We start from the raw sequence: 19,981 nt of genomic DNA, 5'->3' as shown, positions 1-19,981 counted from the left end.
CTGACCCTGGCAATGCACTGAATGGAACACTACCCATTACCGCGTTCACAAGTGGGTAATGCCTCTTGAGCAATGGCAGGCCCGGGAGAAGACTGAACTGTGGGGCAGCTATTAAATCAAACTGAATGCATTCATGGTGACTGGTTCCACACCACAGCATGGATTCCTGGGTATGGTGTGTGATTGGGCCCAACTTAAGGGGAGTGCCATTTACAGCTCTGATTGCTTCTGCTCACACCTTGCACTGAACTGGGATCCCTAGTTTGACAGCATATGACTCGTCAATGAAGTTACCCGTTGCTCCAGAATCCAATAACAAGGGAACCAAGGTGACCTGAACCAGGAAACAAGGCGTCCAGTCAGGAATATATGGAAATTATAACGGCCAGTCCTAATATTGGGGCCTTATCAGAAGAAACACTTGGCTGTCTGACCCCTACAACTGCCAAGCGGATGCGTTTCCCTGGGTCTTGTGTTTCGTGGGGCATTCTCGTACAAAGTGCCCACCCTTGCCACAGTACATACACAGTTTGTCCTTTCATTTATTTTCCTTCTCTTCTTTGGCAAGAGAGCCCGAAACATTCCTGATCTTCATGGGTTCCGTGTCTCCGGTGACCTTCTCTGGGATGGGCCGAGGGCATGCCTGATCTAATCGCATGACTGCTGGTCTAACCTCCCATAGTCTCCTATAACTTTGCCTCCTATTCAGGAGGCAGTACCTGTGTCTGGTTCCTGGGAGTCAGAGACTTGCGATTGTAGGAGTGCAATGGTCTGTCCTCATTGCATACACTGACCCTGGCAATGCACTGAATGGAACACTACCCATTACCCAGTTAACGAGTGGGTAATGCCTCTTGAGCAATGTTATGCCCAGAAGAAGTCTGAACTGTGGGGCAGCTAGTAAATCAAACTGAATGCATTTTTGGTGACTGACGCCACACCACAGAATGGATTCCTGGGTATGGTGTGTGATTGGGCCCAACGTAAGGGGAGTGCCGTCTACAGCTCTTATTGCTTCTGCTCACACCTTGCGCTGAACTGGGATCGGTAGTTTGACAGCATATGACTCGTCAATGAAGTTGCCCGTTGCTCCGGAATCCAATAACAAGGGAACCAAGGCGACCTGATCCAGGAAACAAGGCGTCCTGTCAGGAATATATGGAGAGCATAACCGGCCAGTCCTAATGTCGGGGACTTATCAGAAGAAACACTCGGCTGTCTGACCCCTACAATCGCCGAGTGGATGCGTTTCCATGGATCTTGTGTTTCGTGGGGTATTCTCTTACAAAGTGCCCACCCTTTCCACAGTACATACACAGTTTGTCCTTTCATCTATTTTCCTTCTCTTCTTTGGCAAGAGAGCCCCACACATTCCTGATCTTCATGGGTTCTGTGTCTCCGGTGACCTTCTCCGGGATGGGCCGAGGGCATGCCAGATCTAATCGCATGACTGCTGGTCTAACCTCCCATAGTCTCCTATAACATTGCCTCCTATTCAGGAGGCAGTACCTGTGTCTGGTTCCTGGGAGTCAGAGACTTGCGATTGTAGGAGTGCAATGGTCTGTCTTCATTACATACACTGACCCTGGCAATGCACTGAATGGAACACTACCCATTACCCAGTTAACGAGTGGGTAATGCCTCTTGAGCAATGTTAGGCCCAGAAGAAGTCTGAACTGTGGGGCAGCTATTAAATCAAACTGAATGCATTTTTGGTGACTGACGCCACACCACAGAATGGATTCCTGGGTATGGTGTGTGATTGGGCCCAACGTAAGGGGAGTGCCATCTACAGCTCTTATTGCTTCTGCTCACACCTTGCACTGAACTGGGATCCCTAGTTTGACATCACATGACTCGTCAATGAAGTTGCCCGTTGTTCCGGAATCCAATAACAAGGGAACCAAGGCGACCTGATCCAGGAAACAAGGCGTCCTGTCAGGAATATATGGAGAGCATAACCGTCCAGTCCTAATGTCGGGGCCTTATCAGAAGAAACACTCAGCTGTCTGACCCCTACAATGGCCGAGTGGATGCGTTTCCATGGATCTTGTGTTTCGTGGGGCATTCTCTTACAAAGTGCCCACCCTTTCCACAGTATATACACAGTCCGACCTTTCATTTATTTTCCTTCTCTTCTTTGGCAAAAGAGCCCCACACATTTCCGATCTTCATGGGTTCTGTGTCTCTGGTGACCTTTTCCGGGATGGGTCGAGGGCGTGCCTGGTCTAATCGCGTGACTGCTGGTCTAACCTCCCACCGTCTACTATAACTTTGACTTTCAGCTTGGAAGTGATCAAGGCGTAACACCAGATCTATCATCGCAGAGAGTTTGGTGGGTTGGCGGTCAACCTGGACATTGAGGTCCTTTAGGTCATCTCTTAGGCTCAGATAAAACAGGACCATTCTCTTGTCCGTTGGCCATTCAACTACCACAACAAGTCGATTAAATTGAGTGACGTACGTTACCAGATCTTTCGTCCCCTGCTTCAGGTACAACAATTCCCGTCCCTCACCATGGTGGTCGCTTGTCAGTTGAACATTTTAACGAATTCAAAGAGGAAAGCTACCTAGTCATATAGTATTCCGTCATCCCTTTGGACCAACGGAATGGCCATGGATCTGCATTGCCACTTAATTAAAATATGACAAATGCTGTTCGTGCTCGTGTAGAGCAGAAAGCAGCTGGCCTAGTTAAAAAATTTCGTTAGCACTCTGTGACAAACTGTTGATACTTCTGGCGATCCCCTGTGTAACATTTTGGTGCTGATAGGGATACTATAGGCTGCAGAGATACCTGGACTTGTACTGGTGTCGGGATTGGTGGTTGGATGAGTAATGGGGTTGTCTGGGCCGTCAAGCCCCTCACCTGTGTGGCCAACACAGCATAGTCCTGGCATGGAGATGCTGACTCAGCTCTGAGTTCTTGTTGGGCTTTTACTTAGTCCTTCATGACTTTTGGTCGTGCAACCCAAGCGCTGGAAGACACTTGGGCTTGCGCATCTGACAGGATCTGCATTGCCCTGAACAGGGGTAGCACAAACCTTTCTCCCCCACTAAGGTTTTGCGTCTTGTGGGTCTTAGAAACAAATAGGCCTCTGCAACCTCAGCAGGGAAAGAGGGTTAGGGTGCATTGGTTGGACGAGTAGGGGGTTTTAGGAAAACTGGTAAGCAGTGTAGGGAGAGATTATGGATAGGTAGGGGGAATTTAGGGAAAATACTGTGGCTCGGCTCTTGCGTTCCTGTTCTTGCTGGTTGTGCCCATGCACGCACACACACACATTCTCATATAAAATGGTGAAACCTCTTGTGGTACAACATGAACCGCCCACACACATATCAAAGTCTTAGTACAAGTGTGAGACAACACTTTGAACATACAATAACCCCAGTACAAGTCCCTGGAATCATATACACAATATACAATTAGCAATAGCTAACAAGTGAAAGCAGTAGCAAGTAAGAAGGCATTTAGATATGTGGAGTGTCCCCTGTTTTCTCCAGGATGCTGCCTTAACATGTTCTACATGTTGTCAGAAGTGGCAAACAGTGGGCTGCAACAAACATCTGTATGAAAATAGTGCGTGCTCAGATACCTGTTACAGTAAAACATCCACTGAACGCAATCACTGTTGTCAGTGAATGGAGGCAACTACTCGATCATTGGTCTCCTGCTAGTATGATAGCATGATTAGTCAGGGATAGAGAACCATGTTCATGCATAACAGTGTCTCCGTATTAAGTTCCATGCGGTTATCTGACGTGGCGAGGGTTAATTAGGGTGCATTAGGCTGTGAAGCATGCATTCAAGAGGTGCGGTCGGCTACTTATCTGTGCTTAGGGCAGGGGCTGCATGTATCCGGTGGGGCTTGAGCCCTGCGTGTGTCCTCAGCCCTGGTGCTCGTGCCTGCGATGTTGTAGTGTTTGGCTCCCCCAAGCCCTCCTTTACTTATCTTAGGACTGGTGATGGGCCGGTGAAGTTCCAGCACGTGCTTTGGAAAATGGACACGTTTATGCTGGCTGGTGTCTCAAGCACAAGCCACGTGCTGGGGATGCGCTTAATGTCAGCACGTCACAGGCCCTAGATGGCCAATGTTTTGTAGTTCCAAGGACTCTGTGCCTGACCCCTGATGGTAACAAAAGTCTTTCCAAATCCCATATAGGTGGAAAATGTGTTCCGGACCAGGAGTCCTGCAGAGGAACCCAGTTCCCCCATTGTCATTGTCCCCAAGCGGGGAGTCGCTCCAAGTGAGGTCCCAATTGCGAAGACCCCTAGCAACGGTCTTGCTGAGCAGGCTCACCCCCTAGCATCAAATGGGTGGCTTCCCTCTGGGAAGAAGGGATGAGTTTTCAGACTTGTTACAAGACATAACCCTCAGGCCATATTGGACCAAGTTAAAGGGTTGAGCACTGCAAGGGCATTTAACAAGGTCTTCAGGACCCCTAACTCTTGGTACAGCCTGAGTGCATGGTCTATAAAGCTATTATGCTGCTAACATTTGTTTTTAAATTCACGTTTAAACAAAAAAAAGAAAAGGAATTCTGCTTGGAGTGATTTCTAGGAACAGGCAAGTTCCCAGCCGCAATGTTGAAACATGATTTGGAGGAAGGAACATGGCTAAATTAGCAGACGGGCGGCATCTGCTAGGTGCGGCTCACGGAAGACTGCAGCCAACAGTGGGTGCCGGTCATTTGCCCCGTCCTAACAAGGTAAGTAGTGCTGGCACGGGTGGTTGATTTCACATGGCTGGGCCACATCTATGAGGTGCTGGGAGGAGGACCTCTGTCCCCACCCTCAGAACGTAAGGAGTTGGGGAGGGGCAAATCATTTTTTATGCTAGGCTGCTTCTGTCATGTACGACCCGGGCAATGTAAAGAGGGGCGCTGACAGCCTGGGTGTCAGCTCGATGCTCTTGTGAAGAGGCAGTGCCACACTGACAACCATCTCTCTCCCCCCCTTCTATCCTCCTTGTACCCTCTATGGGGCTCTCTGTCTCACCTATCTTCTGTAACTGCTATTCTATCGACTATCCTATCCCTCTCACTAAGTCTGGAAAGAAGAAGGTCAACGGGACATCCTGGTCTCCAACCCAGGCCTCCTTATCGCTGATACCTACACCAGTGCTTCCTCCAGAAAGACCCTTGCCGACATCCTCTTTGTCATTCCCTCTCCAGGCCTATGGACCCCCCCATATGGTCTCTGTTCTCTCTCCTATTTCCTATTCTCCAATTAATGGTGGCACCCAGTGGGAGGCCCTCCTGGCTCCCTTTCACTTCTCTAAGACCATCATTAATGTCTACTTAAATGGTACCCTCTTGGTCCAGGGCCCTGAGGCCAATCTCTTCCTTTTTGATAGACTCTTCTATCACTGTATCAACTTCCTTCCTTCTCCTGCTATTCCTTCCTACCCCTCTCTGGCTCCTCTGCCACCTATTTGCTTGATTTGAATGTACTCTTTCACGAGTTTTGACACTCTTCTTCCTGATGGCTACAAGATTCTCTCTGCACCCAGAACCAACAATCCCAATGGGGGTGTAGCCTTGATATTCTTGGACTGGATCTCTGCTTCTGTTATTCCAATGCAGGACTACTCCTCATTTAAATGCCTGGTCTGCAGGCTCTCCATCTCTCCAGGCATCTCTCTCATTATGGACACTATCTACAGGCCGCCTGGCCAGGTTGCCCTCTTCCTCTCTGAGTGGGTTAACCTCTTCTCCTCCCTCCTTGTCTTTACCTCTCAACTTCTCCTTGGAGACATGAACATCCACCTAGATGCTACCAAACCCTCTTCGGGGACTTTCACAACCTCTGCTCTCCCTCTCTCTTTCTCTCTCTCTCTCTCTCTCTCTCTCTCTATGTCTATTCTTCCTTCTGGCCCAACTCACTCTGCAGCACACACCCTGGATGTTCTGATCTCCTCAGACCTCCCCCTCTCTAACCCTCTCATCACTCCTCTCTCCTGGAGGGACCACTTTCTCCTTTCCTCCCACCTCTCTCTCTCTGCCCTGCAGGCCAAGCCGACCCCAGCACTGCCACCTACCTTCTCGGTCATCCGGCACATTAGGCGTGTGTCAGTGAAGGCCTTCGCCACTACCTTCTCTCCTGCTCCTACACCTTTGGCTAACTCACACTCTGATGCAGCCCTCTCCAATCTGCATCTTTCTATCTCTAACATTCTGGTCGTCCTTGTCCCTGTCATCAGGATCCGTTTGAAGCCCACAACCAAGTGCAACTCTAGCTATGATTCCGACCTCGCCAACCTTAAACACAAGTGTAGGGTGGCTGAGAGGAAGTGGGGGGCATCAGACGTACCCTCTGACAAACTGCCCTGCCGCCTGCTCCAAAGGCAGTACCGACTCTCTGTCCTTTCTACAAAGTAGATCCTACATCCAAGCCTGCATCTCTGTGGCATCTAGCAACTTGGCAGAACTTTTTAAAATATGCAAGATCCTGGCCAATCCTGCTGCAGTCTCTACGAATCCTGGCCCTCCCAGGCCCTCTGCACGGCTCTGGCTTCTCATTTCACCACTAAAAAACTCAGAACATTGTGTCCACTCTCTCTTCTTCTACCTCCTCTTCCTACTCCTCTACCACCCCGTCTGCGGCCACTTTTCCTCCTACTCCTTTCTCCTCCTTTCCCCTGTTCAGCCCTGACAAAGTTTCTAGACAACTCTGATCTATGAAAGACTCATACAAGCAGGTTCTCCCTTGCTCATCCAGAACCTTCAATGACCACATTGATACCCTTGCTCCAGCCTTGGCTGATTTATGCCACTGGAACTTCCCCTCCCTCCTTAAGCACTCCCTTGTGCACTCCCTCCTAAAGAAACCCTCTGCTGATTCTTCCTCTCCTGCTAACTATCGCCCGATCTCTATCACACCTTTCCTGGGCAAACTCTTAGAAAGGCTGGCCATCTCCTAGCTTAACCTGCATTCTGAATCTGTTAACTGTCTCCACAACCACCAGTCTGGCTTCAGAGCTGCCAGAAGCACAGAAACTGCTTTCCTGAACACATGTGAGGACTTGCTCTCTAATCTTGACTCTAATCTTCCTTCTGTTCTCATTCTCCTAGATCTATCCTCTGCTTTTGACATGGTTAACCATGCCATCCTGCTCAATCGCCTCCGTGACAACCTGGGTATCACTGGTCAGGCCCTGACCTGGTTGACCTCCTTTCTCACCAACCGACCCTCGCCAGTCCAACTGGAGTCTTTCCTCTTTTGTATCTCTCTCTACTTGTGCTGTTCCCCAGGGGTCTAACCTTGCTCCCTGGCTTTTCAACCACCTCTTGCCCACTGCATCACTAAATTCTGCTCTAACTTTCATTGTTATGCGGATGACATCCAGCTCTACTTCAGGCTCCCCTCAGCCACCTCTGCTCCTTCTCTCAAACCAGACTGGCCGCAATTCAGGAATGGTGTGCCACCAATAATCTCTGCCTTACTGCCATTAAGACAGTGATCCTCCTTATCAGAACACCTGCTCCCTCCTTTCCTCTCCCTGACCCCCCACCCTGGGTCCTCTTCCTGCTCCTTCCTGTGAGGCTAAGAACCTTGGTGTCATCTTTGACTCCACCCTCTCCTTCTCTCCTCACATCACCGACGTCCCAAAGAAGTCACACTATGAGCTGCACCTCCTGAGCGGTATTCTGCCTTTTCTCACTTTCCCCCAGAAGCTCACTGTCTCTTGAGCCCTGGTCCACTCTAGGGTGGACTATTGCAACAGCTTCTTTCTGAATCTGCCTTTCTCCACTCTTCCATCTTTACAACTTATCCAGAACAGGACTGCAAGACTTGTCCTTGGCCTCTAGCCCAGGGTTCGTATCCCTCCAGGTCTGAAATCTCTTCACTGGCTCCCTGTGGCTGAAAGGATCAATTTCAAGACCCTTTTCATTGTCCACAAGGCTTTCTAACGGCCTGGGACCACACTACCTCCAATGTTCTCTTCCTAAACAACTTCCATCTCAAACTCGCTGCTCATCCACCTCCAACTCTCTGAGTGTCAGTCACTTCTCCATGCAGCGAGTGGGGGGCAGATCTCCTTCCTCAGCTGGAACCTCCCTCTGGAACAGCCTCCCCGTCTCTCTCAAACTTGTGCAGAACCACCTCCAGTTCCGGAAGCAACTGAAGACCTTCCTTTTCGCTTCCGCTTTCTCTCTTCCTCTCCCCTGCTGATAACCCTGACTGCTCCGCGCATTGTTCACCTGGCCTCCCACTGAACTCGGACCTAGGCTCCTGCATGTCCAGCTTCCATTGCACTGCCTCTGCGGTCCCCTAGCACGTAAGGGTCTGTATCTGTAACCCTACAGTCCCTTCTCTCTCTGCACTTATGAGCCACCCGCCGTCTCCACTTACTGAGTACCTGCACTCCCCCCGGCACTTATCGAGCTACCTGCACTTCTCCCTTCCCCCGGCCCCACCTGGTACTTCCTCCCTCCACCTCCTCCACACTTGCATGATCTGAATGACACAAGGCCTAGTAAGATTGTTGTTTTGTTTTCCTTCTGTTTCCGCCTAGAAACACTTGTGTACAGGCACGTTATAAATGACATATATCATATCATATCATTACCATGGCCATATAGCTGTCAGCGCTGTTCTATTGTGATGTGAGGGTGCGTCACTCTGATAGCCACACAGCGCTGGCAGCATGTCTGTCAGCGTGTTGCTGACTCTCATCACAGGAGTCCCACGCTAATGGCTGTCAGCGTGATATTTCCCATATGAGGGAGATCTGTGCTGTCAGCACAGTGAGCCTTTGGGAATGCCAAGTCCTTCCCTGTTGACTTTCCCCCACGCTATATGGGTTATCAGAGCCATACCGGCTCATATAGCCCGGGAATTGGCCAATGGGGGAGAGCCGTGTCGCTCCCCCCTGGCATAATAGCCTTTAATATACTTTCAGCATAATATGAATACAAAGCCTTGCATTTCTTTTTTAATTGGAAACAGAAAAGTGCTTCAGCAGGGGATTTCAATGGCTCTATAGGACAATTTCGTACATTTTCAATTAAACATAGTTTCAGCATCTCGCCATGGCCATGTTCACAGAGCACATACTTGCTGAAATGGTACTTCATCATGAGGGACTAAGCATATAACTGGTAGATACATGTCAGGATAATCAAGGTCTGACTGCTGAAGAAGTTGAAAGATTAATGCCAGAACTGCTGCAAAACAAATCGTGGACTTACATATTGAGTCTGCTTGAGCCAATCTTGTCGGGAAGTGAAGGTTGGCTGGCTGATATATCGGCGATAAGCAGGGAAGATGTCTTAATTGCAACGGGAGCAAGGTGCAGAGTAAGGGGAGGGCCACTACCACCTGCGTTGAATTTCAGGGCTAGGAGATTGGTAGCATGTTCCTTGGCAACTCAGGCCAGGAAGCTGCTGAAATACCCCAGGTGAATATGGCTTCCTGGCAGCTCACTGTGGGAAATCAGCAAATGGCTGGGGGCTACAGGTGTGGTTCCACAAACCCTTCATGTAGTCCTCTTAAGGAAATGCTTCTTGCTGGCATGAAGTAGGTGGCACTTAGAAAGACTTGGGAAAATCTCTAATCCTCCCAATCCTAGTTTATTGCAATAGCCTACTAATTGGGGGATTGCACGGAAAGATTGTATCTAAAATGCTGAATGCACGCTTCGAGCGCATTTGGCAGAGTAGATAAGATCTAAGTCCATAATATCGAACAGTGTTATGGGGTAGCACCTCCAGTTCGGTATTATGGGCTGCAGGAGTTGCAGGGTGTCCCTTGCATACATCATAGGCAGTGCAGAGGACAAACGGCCGAAATCCCAAAAGACCGAATTACAAAATGCGGGCTAACGGACTCCGTGATTTTGTAATTCTGTCTTTTGGGATACGATATTATAACGTACATCCGCTAATTGGTGCATCTAGTGGCTCAACCAATAAAGAGACTGCAACTAGTTCAGAACCGCATTGCTCGATTGATATGAGAGTGGAAGAAGTGGGACCACATCTCAACAACTCCTGCATTTGGGTACTAGTAGGCATGGACATCAGCCACACGATCGTATGCCTTTACTCACAAGGCGCTACAAGGCAATGCCTCGATGCCCAGAATGCAATCTTTAAATTCTACTCCCCTGGCAGAGCCCTGAATTTCGCAAAAAAAATGACTCCTCAAAAGTGTTGATTCAGAAAAGCACCTGCCAGAGATAAGAGACTTACATCAAAAGCCTCTGAACTGTGCAACAATCTCACTTTATTCATACATGAGAAAAAAAGAGAATTGTAAAAGATTCAAAGAGACATTGAATACTGGGTGCTGGGAAAAGCACCCTACCTGGGGTAGGCTGCCTCTTTTAGAGGGCACTAGATTGCGAATCGCCCACTGATTGTTGTTGTCTTCTCCTTTTCACGTTATGTCCAGTAGTCATGAAGCTGCTTGCCCGTAAGGGAGCGCTATATAAAATTCAAATTACAAAAAATTATAAATAAGTCAGAGGCCTGGAAGAATGCATGTAGCATCTTTGGCACTCCATTAAGTCCTCAGTGTGCCAGGCTCCGTAATGAGGCCCTATCAATAAGTGTTCTTGATCTCTTTAAAATGCACTGCAGTTTTTGTTGTGTAGATGCCTTCATCCTCCCAATGTTGACCTGCTAGAAATAGGTTTCTGCCATTCGGGGTGACATGGCGCTGTCTTGGGAAGATATCTCAGGTGCAACGCGGTTGCCTTAGAAACATAGACGATTTGGAGCAACGCAGGTTCGATCCCCGGGTCCGGACTTAGAAGCCTCCAGGTATTAAACGCTTTATAAATAACCATTCATATTCATATCAAAAAGATCTTACCTCAGAGAAAGGATAGGGCCTCTATCTCTACAATATAGGGCTGGCTACTGGAGAGGACAATTAAATCATAACCAGAAAAAGGCATCTATGAAAGGTGTTGTGTAATAGTCAAAGCGACAAAGAAGGGTAATCTTAAAACGATGAACTCTTGTTTTCGCGTCTCTGTTTTCAAGTGCACAAAGTTGATCCCGGGAAGCCACGCTTCTAAGCATTGTCGTCAACGCTTTGCTTCCTCACATCAAGGTCGAGTTTCTGGCTGTGTGTGAGGCGTAACCGGCGACCCTTCCTCTTGGGGGTATACTATAGGCAGCACGACTTAATCCATGGGCACGTTCAGTCAAGCTTTTTTTTTTTTTAATCATTGAAAAGCATGTAAGTGCCTGGGGCCTGACATACCAACATCCACACTTCCAGATGGAATGCCGCTATGTGTGGTTCTGATGCATGATAGTCCCTGCGTCCATGTCTGGAGGGGGGTCTTGTAAAATGGAGGATTTGGAAAATAACAGTGGGCGCGTACACCGGTAAGATCCTCCTGGAATCGAAGCTTCTTATTGCGATTAAGCTGACAATTTAAATATGTGCCAGAAGAGCACAATTATCAGTTGTCTGGGAAAGATTTTAGCTTCTATAAAATAACTTCATAAACCGCAATTGCTGCGACCCACCAATTGTGCAAATACTTTGGCTTCAAATCAAGGAAAGATGAATATTTGAAGACAAGGATGTTTGGCGCCGTGCCTTAAATACCTGGCGCAATAAAGCAAAGAAGAACAATGCGTGTTGTTCCCCATGAGCCTGTCTGTGGGCCACTGTGCAGCTCATCGAATGCATAGTGCAGTAAGTGCCTGAAATACCTCACACAAAGTACAGCAGGAACATCTCCAAACCTTCCACTCGGCAGCGGTTTAATGCGTGCAGGCATTTGCTCCCCACACCTCTACGAGTGTTATGTCCTCAACTAAACAAATTTAAAACATTTAAAAACAGTAGCGAGATCGCAGATCCATCGATTTTCAAACAAGCATCATAAAAAAAAACAAATTCCACAGTTCCACAGTTAGGCATTTCCCTTTGGAAGTGGTCGACTCCATATCCAAGTCCTTAATTATGCAAAAACACACAACACTGTCGACGTTTGAAAGCCGCCAAATCACGCGAGAACCACCACAAATGTTTCTCGCTATTGGCTAACTTCACGCGATAGATGAGTATCTGATTGTCTACCTTGATGGCCCGTATTGACACAAATTCGGTGTTAGATAGGTTGCTCGAAATATATAAATGTCCATTTAAAGAAGGAGCACATGTTTCTGCCAGTGTCGGATATGACCCTTAGGGCTTTAGTTTACATCAGTATTAAATATGGTGTGCTAGCGCCAAACATGAAGGGACGGGCACATTCATTTCCACCTGCCATAGTCCAGTATCTTCTCTACAGTGCAAATTAAGGTTCTCATTATGTATGTACCAGTGTAGTAGAAAGTGGAAGTTTACAGAGAAACCGCAATGCTGATCAAGCAGCAGGACTGCAGCCGCGGAGCCTTTCAACCCTAGAATTCCAGAGTATTGCGAGCCTTCAAACTACCATTCTTTCTACCCCGTCAACAATACTACTATACCAGAAGACCTAGGATATACTACTCTACCACAATACGAAGTCTGAAGGACATCTCTGGGGACTGCAACACTAAGAACCTAGGCAGTACCTAGGAATTATTTACCGACACTAAAGAGACGGTTTGGCCTGGCCCTCTCAACTTGTATTAAGAACAAGATCTTGTGGACATTTATCAATCTAGATTTACCCACTATAGGTACGTTTAAGGACTCTACGCTGCCGCAACAGTTAGAACGTGTTCAGTTCTACCAAGCTTCCATCTTGACTCAAGCTGTGGACGTGTTCAGTCTCAGCTTCCACACCCCCCTGAAGAAGTTCCTAAAACTAACCCTAAGGACTACAGGAACAAAACATGCAGGGTTATTGCAGATGCTAACATCAAGTACCTGAATAAGGATTGGAACCTGCCAAGGTGTATTTTAGGTATTTTGTAACCAAAGCGCCATATTTTGAGACATTCAAAAAGGATAGGTCTCATTTGATGTATTTTTTGTGGCTTTTTGTTTACTAAAACAAGTCAAAGGTTGCCTTTTCTTGTGGTTTCTATACAAACATTGTAAATAAGTACCTGCCAATTTAGAATCTGTATGTATTTTTTGGATACAGTTCAAGTATGTATTTTGTACTTTATTAGCACTTTTTGGTGATTAGCACACAGCACTTTATTTGATAGCATTGGTCACTTTGTTAGTCTTTTTACTGACTACATTTTATGTATATGCCTTTTAACTTTATATGCTTTGTATTAAAATTGTTTTTAACAGATTTAGCAATGAAGTCAGGTTGCATCTTCCATGAACTTCTAAGCGTTACTGTTCTGAATTATGTTCTAGTGTGATAATTACTGATCAGCCAGACAATTGAGTGTCCAAACCCCTATTAGGTACGGGAGCCTATATGGTCTATTGTTTTCTAATAAGATATGTCATGTTTGCTCACTGATTACCTCCAGTATACCTGATTTCCCTCCAAGTGTGTTGATCTCATTATGTATGTACCACCGTAGTAGAAAGTGGAAGTAAAGCAGTGTTAATTCCATTAGTACCATTTTGCAACAAATTTTCTGCACTGGACGATTCACAGATGACCGAATTCCCATCTGCAATAATTCCTCCCAATCCTCCACCGCCAATTCTGCCACTCATAATCGGGTGGATTGAGCCCAATTCGCAGTGGTGGAACCCATAAACGTGTTTGTCCGATGATGATGCCATTTTCAAGAAATATACTCTGAGATTTTCGATAGGGAACCGAAGCGTACCATATCCGAAGCAATAACCTTCGCAGAAAAACAGAACTGAAGCCAACAGTTGCTGCATGCACTTTAAACCATCGATGACATCAACATTCAGACGGAGGCCTCCAAGGGACATCGAGTCGACCTACATTGATGCCCAGCGCCCTCTGCTGGAAAAAAGCACCAAACTGGTAATGAGACCACAAGTGGGTTTTTGGAGGAAGGTGTCAACCAAGCCCTCACTCTTTTAGCATAGGCAAGACCTCTACTGTGCCTGGCACAAACTGGCAGAGTGTTGGTGTGACAGATTGCCATCTAGAAAAGGTGTAGAAGCCCTGATTTTTGATTATTAATAAATGATTGAAATGATATAGGTAATTCCATCTCAGGAAAGGTAATTTGCTAATAAGATCTCACTTACATAGGCTGCATGCCAAAAGCACAGTGTATGCCAGTGCCCTACTCCGTCAATACCCTGTTCTTCAGCTCCTGCCTTACTGGCGTCCGTTGTGCATTTTAAATATAAGCAATACCTGAGTTTAAGGTAAGGTGGGAAGTATCTCTCAGACAAGCTGGAGAAATATTCTCCCCTTTCTTGTTTGATGCAGGACATTGTTAACTAATTTCTTTGTCTCTGGTACGCACCATCTATACATGCCTGTTCGCTAATAACATCTTTTGAAATTTTCGGCTTGTTCGAGGGTGGTCCCTTTTTTCTTTCCCTCCCTTTCTGCTGGCTTGTTCTCATTGTCTCTGAATATAATCCTCTTGTGAGTGCCCTGAGGACTGCAGGTTAGCGGTGCAATACAAAAACTCAGATAGATCTGTTGAGGTAGACAGAGGAGTAGGGACAGGACAGAGGTCCTGATCCTCTCCAAATAAGGTTAAGAGGATCAGACTGAAAAGCCTGGGATTTTTCAAATACAGGAACCAGTGCAAGGCGAAAACCCTAACCTGTTCAAAGATAAGGAGCTCATTAATTCTGAGGCAAGCCACAGCCAGGAGCTGGTTGCTCAACCAAGCGTACCTCAAGGGTTTCCTACTGCACATGGCCTCTAACACACTTGCTGGTTACATGTGATAGTGACATCTTTTCAGATCATTTGGGCAATCTCTGTGTGGATTTTAAAATGGAAACCGTGCATTCTGCCCAGTCCTGCCTTACAATGACAAAACTGGGGAGGCACACCAGACCCCCTTAAATCCACTAGCTGTGGTTGGGGGAGCTTGCAAGAGGTAAGCTAACTTTTCTTGGGCGGGATATCCCAAGATATCCTAGCTGATAAGGAACCTCTTGTCATATTGGTGGCTGTTCAGACACCCCAGAAAGTTCAGCAGGCCTCTTCCTGTCAAAGAGGTCAGGAGACTGGATGGCCATGACTCTCCTTTGATACCTTGTGAGGTTGAGTAACACGTTTCTCCAGTGATCCGCCCGCCCAGTAAGTGCTGGCCTGGGAAACGGGAATCAAAGGGCACCCCATCCCAAAAAGGACTAGCGTCACACCAGGCTGCTGCATAACAAAAGGGTCTTTGATGCTATTGACCAGAGTGGGGGTGGAGTTAGTGTAGAGAGCAGGAGCTCAGACCAGCTGGAGGAAGAGTCCACCATTTCTCTGGTTATCTCTCTTCCTTCCTGTACAATCCACTTTGTTTAACACAAAACACTTTGTGTATGATGTCAAAAGGCAAAGCCCACTTGTCTCAAGGACAGAGATTGGACCCCTAAAGTAGGCTTTCTTTAGTGCAATTACCTGTACACGTTTGCCTATAAAAGAAGGAGTCTTCCACTCCTTCTTTGATTCACTCTTGAACAGAAATCTGAGGAAAAATTAATTGGACTGCTGTTGGGATAGTAAACCTGTTAACCTGTCTTTGTTGGAAACAGCTACTGACGTGGTGCGACTTGATAGAGTCAGAGTTGACACTGCTAGGTACTTTCCTCTAGCATTACAAAGCAAAGTGGAGCAGATTGGAGAGAGGAGTGTGAGACGGTGCTGCAAATCTCCCTTTGGCCTACCCCTCGTGGGCGACCATGCATCAGTCTTAGGCAAACTCCTAGGGGGGGTGTGGCTCACTATGCCCCCCCTGCTCTTCAATCTCAGGGCCTTTGACACTGTGTTACTCCTAAGCTACTATGCTATGGCCACACAAACATAAGCTATTACCATAACCATGAGAATAGACACAAAACGAAATAAAATGCACAATGGACACAAAATGAAAACACACAAGTCAGTTTCAATTAGAACAATAGAATACATTTATTCATGCACAGCAAGGCATGATGCAAACAATACTATAACGCAAACCTTGAATGTGCACCTTTTATACTTTTGGTGCAAATCTACCATGCAGTGTAATGACTGTAAGCTTTACATGCTTCTAATGCAAGCCTGTGATTAGCTGGATCTATCAGGTCTAATGCAATATACATATGGCAAGTGTCAGCATTCAGCATTCCTCTCCAATCCACACCATTCCTCACTCTCTCTCTCTAAGACAATCCCTGTCTGATTTCCCCTTCTCCAAACCCAAAGCTCTGTGTGAGTGTCTGCCCTAATCAACCAGTTTAGGCCATAAACCATACATCCCATTTGCATGTGCAAGCTTCCTTTGATCTCAGCTCGAATGTGTCCCATCTCTCCCCTCTCCAGCTCCCTTTGCCAAGTCTGGTCACTCAAACTGCCTCAAGCCTCTGCCAAGCTCATCAATCTTTCCCAAGCTTGTCTGCCAAGGCTGCATCAATCCCACACCAAACACCTCTCTCTCAACGGCACCATCCTTTCATTTGCCTCTCGATCTCATGCCAACCAGACGTCTCTCTCTACTTCAATTTCAGGCTTCCAGTTATAGTGTCAATTCACGTCACACTTTCTCCATGCTTACATGGCTCTCTCTAAGCTAAAATGCCTCCTTGTCTGTCAGAAAGTCTATATTTGAGCAGTGCCTAAATGTCTGTGTTGCATGTACTTTACTTGTTCAATCACTGCGTGTTCTGTCATCGTGACATTTGCCATCATATCTATACCATAATCTCCTTCTGTCTGCGGTACCATCCTACCATCTCTCATATTTCTCCATTCACTCCATTGAAATGACTCTCTCCTCAGAGAGCACACCATCTCTCCTCTCCATGCAAAAGCACTCCCTGCTGCCTGGCCCACACCTTCTCTGTCTCTGCTGTCTGCGAACACAAGGCCCCCAAGATGCTGATAAACCACGCCGTCTCATTCGTTTCTCGGGCAAAGTTTCGACCTTCCTGCCAAGAAACTGTTTACATTCCTTTCTTCACACTAACTCATAACAACTTCCTGCACTCCGCGGAACGAACATCTTCTGTGTGTCTCATTTCAGTGGAATGGCTTCATGCTTTCTATTCTCGAATGTAGTGCTGAACACATTCATTCACACCAAGCACTAGACTTAAAGCTCAATGCATATTCTAAATGCACACTCAATGCCTGTCTCTCTACATGCATACATAATGCATAACATATCTTTACATGTATAACTTGTCTCTACATGGCCCTACATGGTACTTCAAATATAACAGGCCTCATTCTATAAGCAAATTGCGAATTCATACATATATGTGGCAGTCTAATGATGTCACTACTTCATGCTAACTACTTCAGTACTAATCAGAATGAATGATGGGTAACTAAACAGGATGCAATGATGGATAACTAATCCCTAAATGGGTAATGATGAGCAATGATTCCATAATGATAACAAACCCGGCTTCTCCATACTATCAGGTTTCACAGAAGAGCAGAGAGAGCGCAGGCAAGAGGGACTTTGCCCGGGATGCAGAGCACCGCTTTCCGTGTCCTAGCCTCCAGTCTAGCACAGAAGAGAGCCCAGGAGCGCGAGCCAGTGGCCTTGAGCTGCCTAATGGGCTGGCTGGTGGCCTGAGCTGCACAAGCCCATTGGTAGTGGGTCACGTAATGACATATGTTCTCTCTTGTTTCTCTCCTTGCCCCTCATGTTTGTTTTAAGCTACGATTGAATTGAATTGAAAACGGGCCTGTTATGTCTAATTCCATTATTCATGTAATCAGAGAGTTCTTTCCTTGAATTTCAAAGGTTTTGTTGTTACAAAGATTTTTACCACACATGGTTACTGGCCATGGCCTACAGCTGTCCCCACTGTATATTTTTAGAACACTACTAGACCACTAAACATGGCCTTCAGCCATGTCTGGTGTGCACAGCCCTGCTGATTTTAGAACTCTACCAGACCACTAGCTATGGCCTTCATCCATGTCCAGTTGGCATGGCCACTCACTATTTTAAAACACTTGCAACCCATGAAACAAAGATGTTCATCAATCATAAACTCATTTTGACTTGATTTGACTGGTATTGTTATACATAAAATATTGCAGACTTTGAGAACTCACAATGTTTTTAGGCAATACACAGTGAGATTAAATATTTTCCTCAGGATCTTTCACTTTGGTTAAACATCTTGCTACAAGCCCGTTTTATGGCCGTCTCTTGGTTACTGTTGTACTACACTGTACAACCCCAATTAATCACATTTAGCAGCACTGCCCAGGTATTTTTCCCTATAGCAAAAATCAAAAGCTGGCACTCAGGTTAATACACACCGATAAAATGTAGAAACCCATGAACTACAATCTGCACTCAGATCTCTGCTGTAGAAAAGCATCTCTGCATCACTCTCTTCCACTTCTATCACTTCTTCTGTTTCAGCCACCTCCACCCAACCTCATCCTATCCTACCTATGCCAAATCACAAGAACATTAAAACCATTCTGTGTGTTTCCTTTTTTAAACTGTTGCAGATGGAAACTTCCAATAAACCATCCCAAACGTTTAAAACCTCTAATTTGATTAAGCACCTCACCTGATTCCCTTACAAAAATGTGGAATAACCCTATTGGAAGGCTATATTCCACCAAAATGTGTAAACACATGGCCTATAATGCACGCACAGGTATCTGCTGTAGAAAATCACATCTGCATAACTCTCTTCCACTTCTATTAATTCCTCTGTTCCATCCACCTCCACCCAACCTCCTCCCATCATAATTATACCCACTCTGCACAACTAATTTGTTTGAAAAATGAAAATATGAGAACTGCATAATGGTCTGAAATCACACCCTACATAGTTACACAAGGCCTATTTTACAACACCAAAGCAATTGCTCCCACTGCAAATATATAAAAAAAGTTCAGTGGTCATTTCTATTTTATCCCGTTATTTTACACAAAAAAAACAGAAGAAAACTCATGAAAAGAGTACGCACAGCAAACCCATACTTCAAATATTATTTCTGGACTAAAATTGCATTGCTGAACCCATAGGGCCTCATTACAAGAAGGGCGGAATGGGTTTAACGGCACCGGTAATGGTGCCAGCTCCGTTAAACCCATTCCACCCTATTACGAGATTCCAGAGGGGGTCCCGCGAGGGGACCAGGGAGCTAACAATGGACCTGTAATTAATGGGCCCGTTGTTAGCTCCCTCCCCATTCCCATTGAGCCCCATGTGGGCTCGAATGGGAATGGGGAAGGACCGGGCCCGGGTTCCCTGAAGGAGGAAATACCGGGCCCTCCAAAGTCAGAATGGCCCGGTATTTCCCCATTCAGGGACCCCGGACCCGGACACGATTTGGAGGCAGCCATGCGCTTGTTAAGGGCATGGCTGCCTCCAAAGTCGTAATGAGGCCCATAGTGTGCCTGCATTTATTGGGGCAATTTGCACCAGAAAACAACATTCCGTTTCTTTTTTAGATAATAGGAGCTTGCACAACTAATACCATTCCTATATTCTTTATGAGTGTATTTAAAAAAAATAAAACCAATCAAACCTATTTTTCAATAAAACAGGTGTCACAAAACAACAAACAAATGAAGACAATGGGCCTCATTACGGCCATGGCTCTCCCATAATGAAGGGTGCCGGTATGGGACCGGCACCCTTCATTACGGGATGCCCTATTACGAGGTGCCCTTGCGGGACCTGGTAAGGACACCTGGTAAAACCGCGAGGGGACCAGGGGGCTAATAATATGGGGGCTCAAATGGGAATGGGGATGGGTTTTTCCAATGAGGATTTACCAGGTCCTCTGTGGTTGGAATAGCCTGGTAAATCCTCATTGGAGGAACCCGGTATGGAGGCAGCCAGACCCTTATTAATGCCATAGCTACCTCCATACTCGCAATGAGGCCCAATGTATTTTCTTTATAGATAACCACACAGTAACACATTCCAGCAAAATAAAATCTGTTTAAAGCACACACATTTTCAGATCACCCCACTCCCGCA

The sequence above is a fragment of the Ambystoma mexicanum genome, chromosome 4p (genome assembly GCF_040938575.1).
Source record: "Ambystoma mexicanum isolate Mex_15411 chromosome 4p, UKY_AmexF1_1, whole genome shotgun sequence".
NCBI classification, from domain to species: domain Eukaryota; kingdom Metazoa; phylum Chordata; class Amphibia; order Caudata; family Ambystomatidae; genus Ambystoma; species Ambystoma mexicanum.
The sequence above is the reverse complement of the archived record's forward strand: the minus strand, read 5'-3'. Positions refer to the sequence as shown.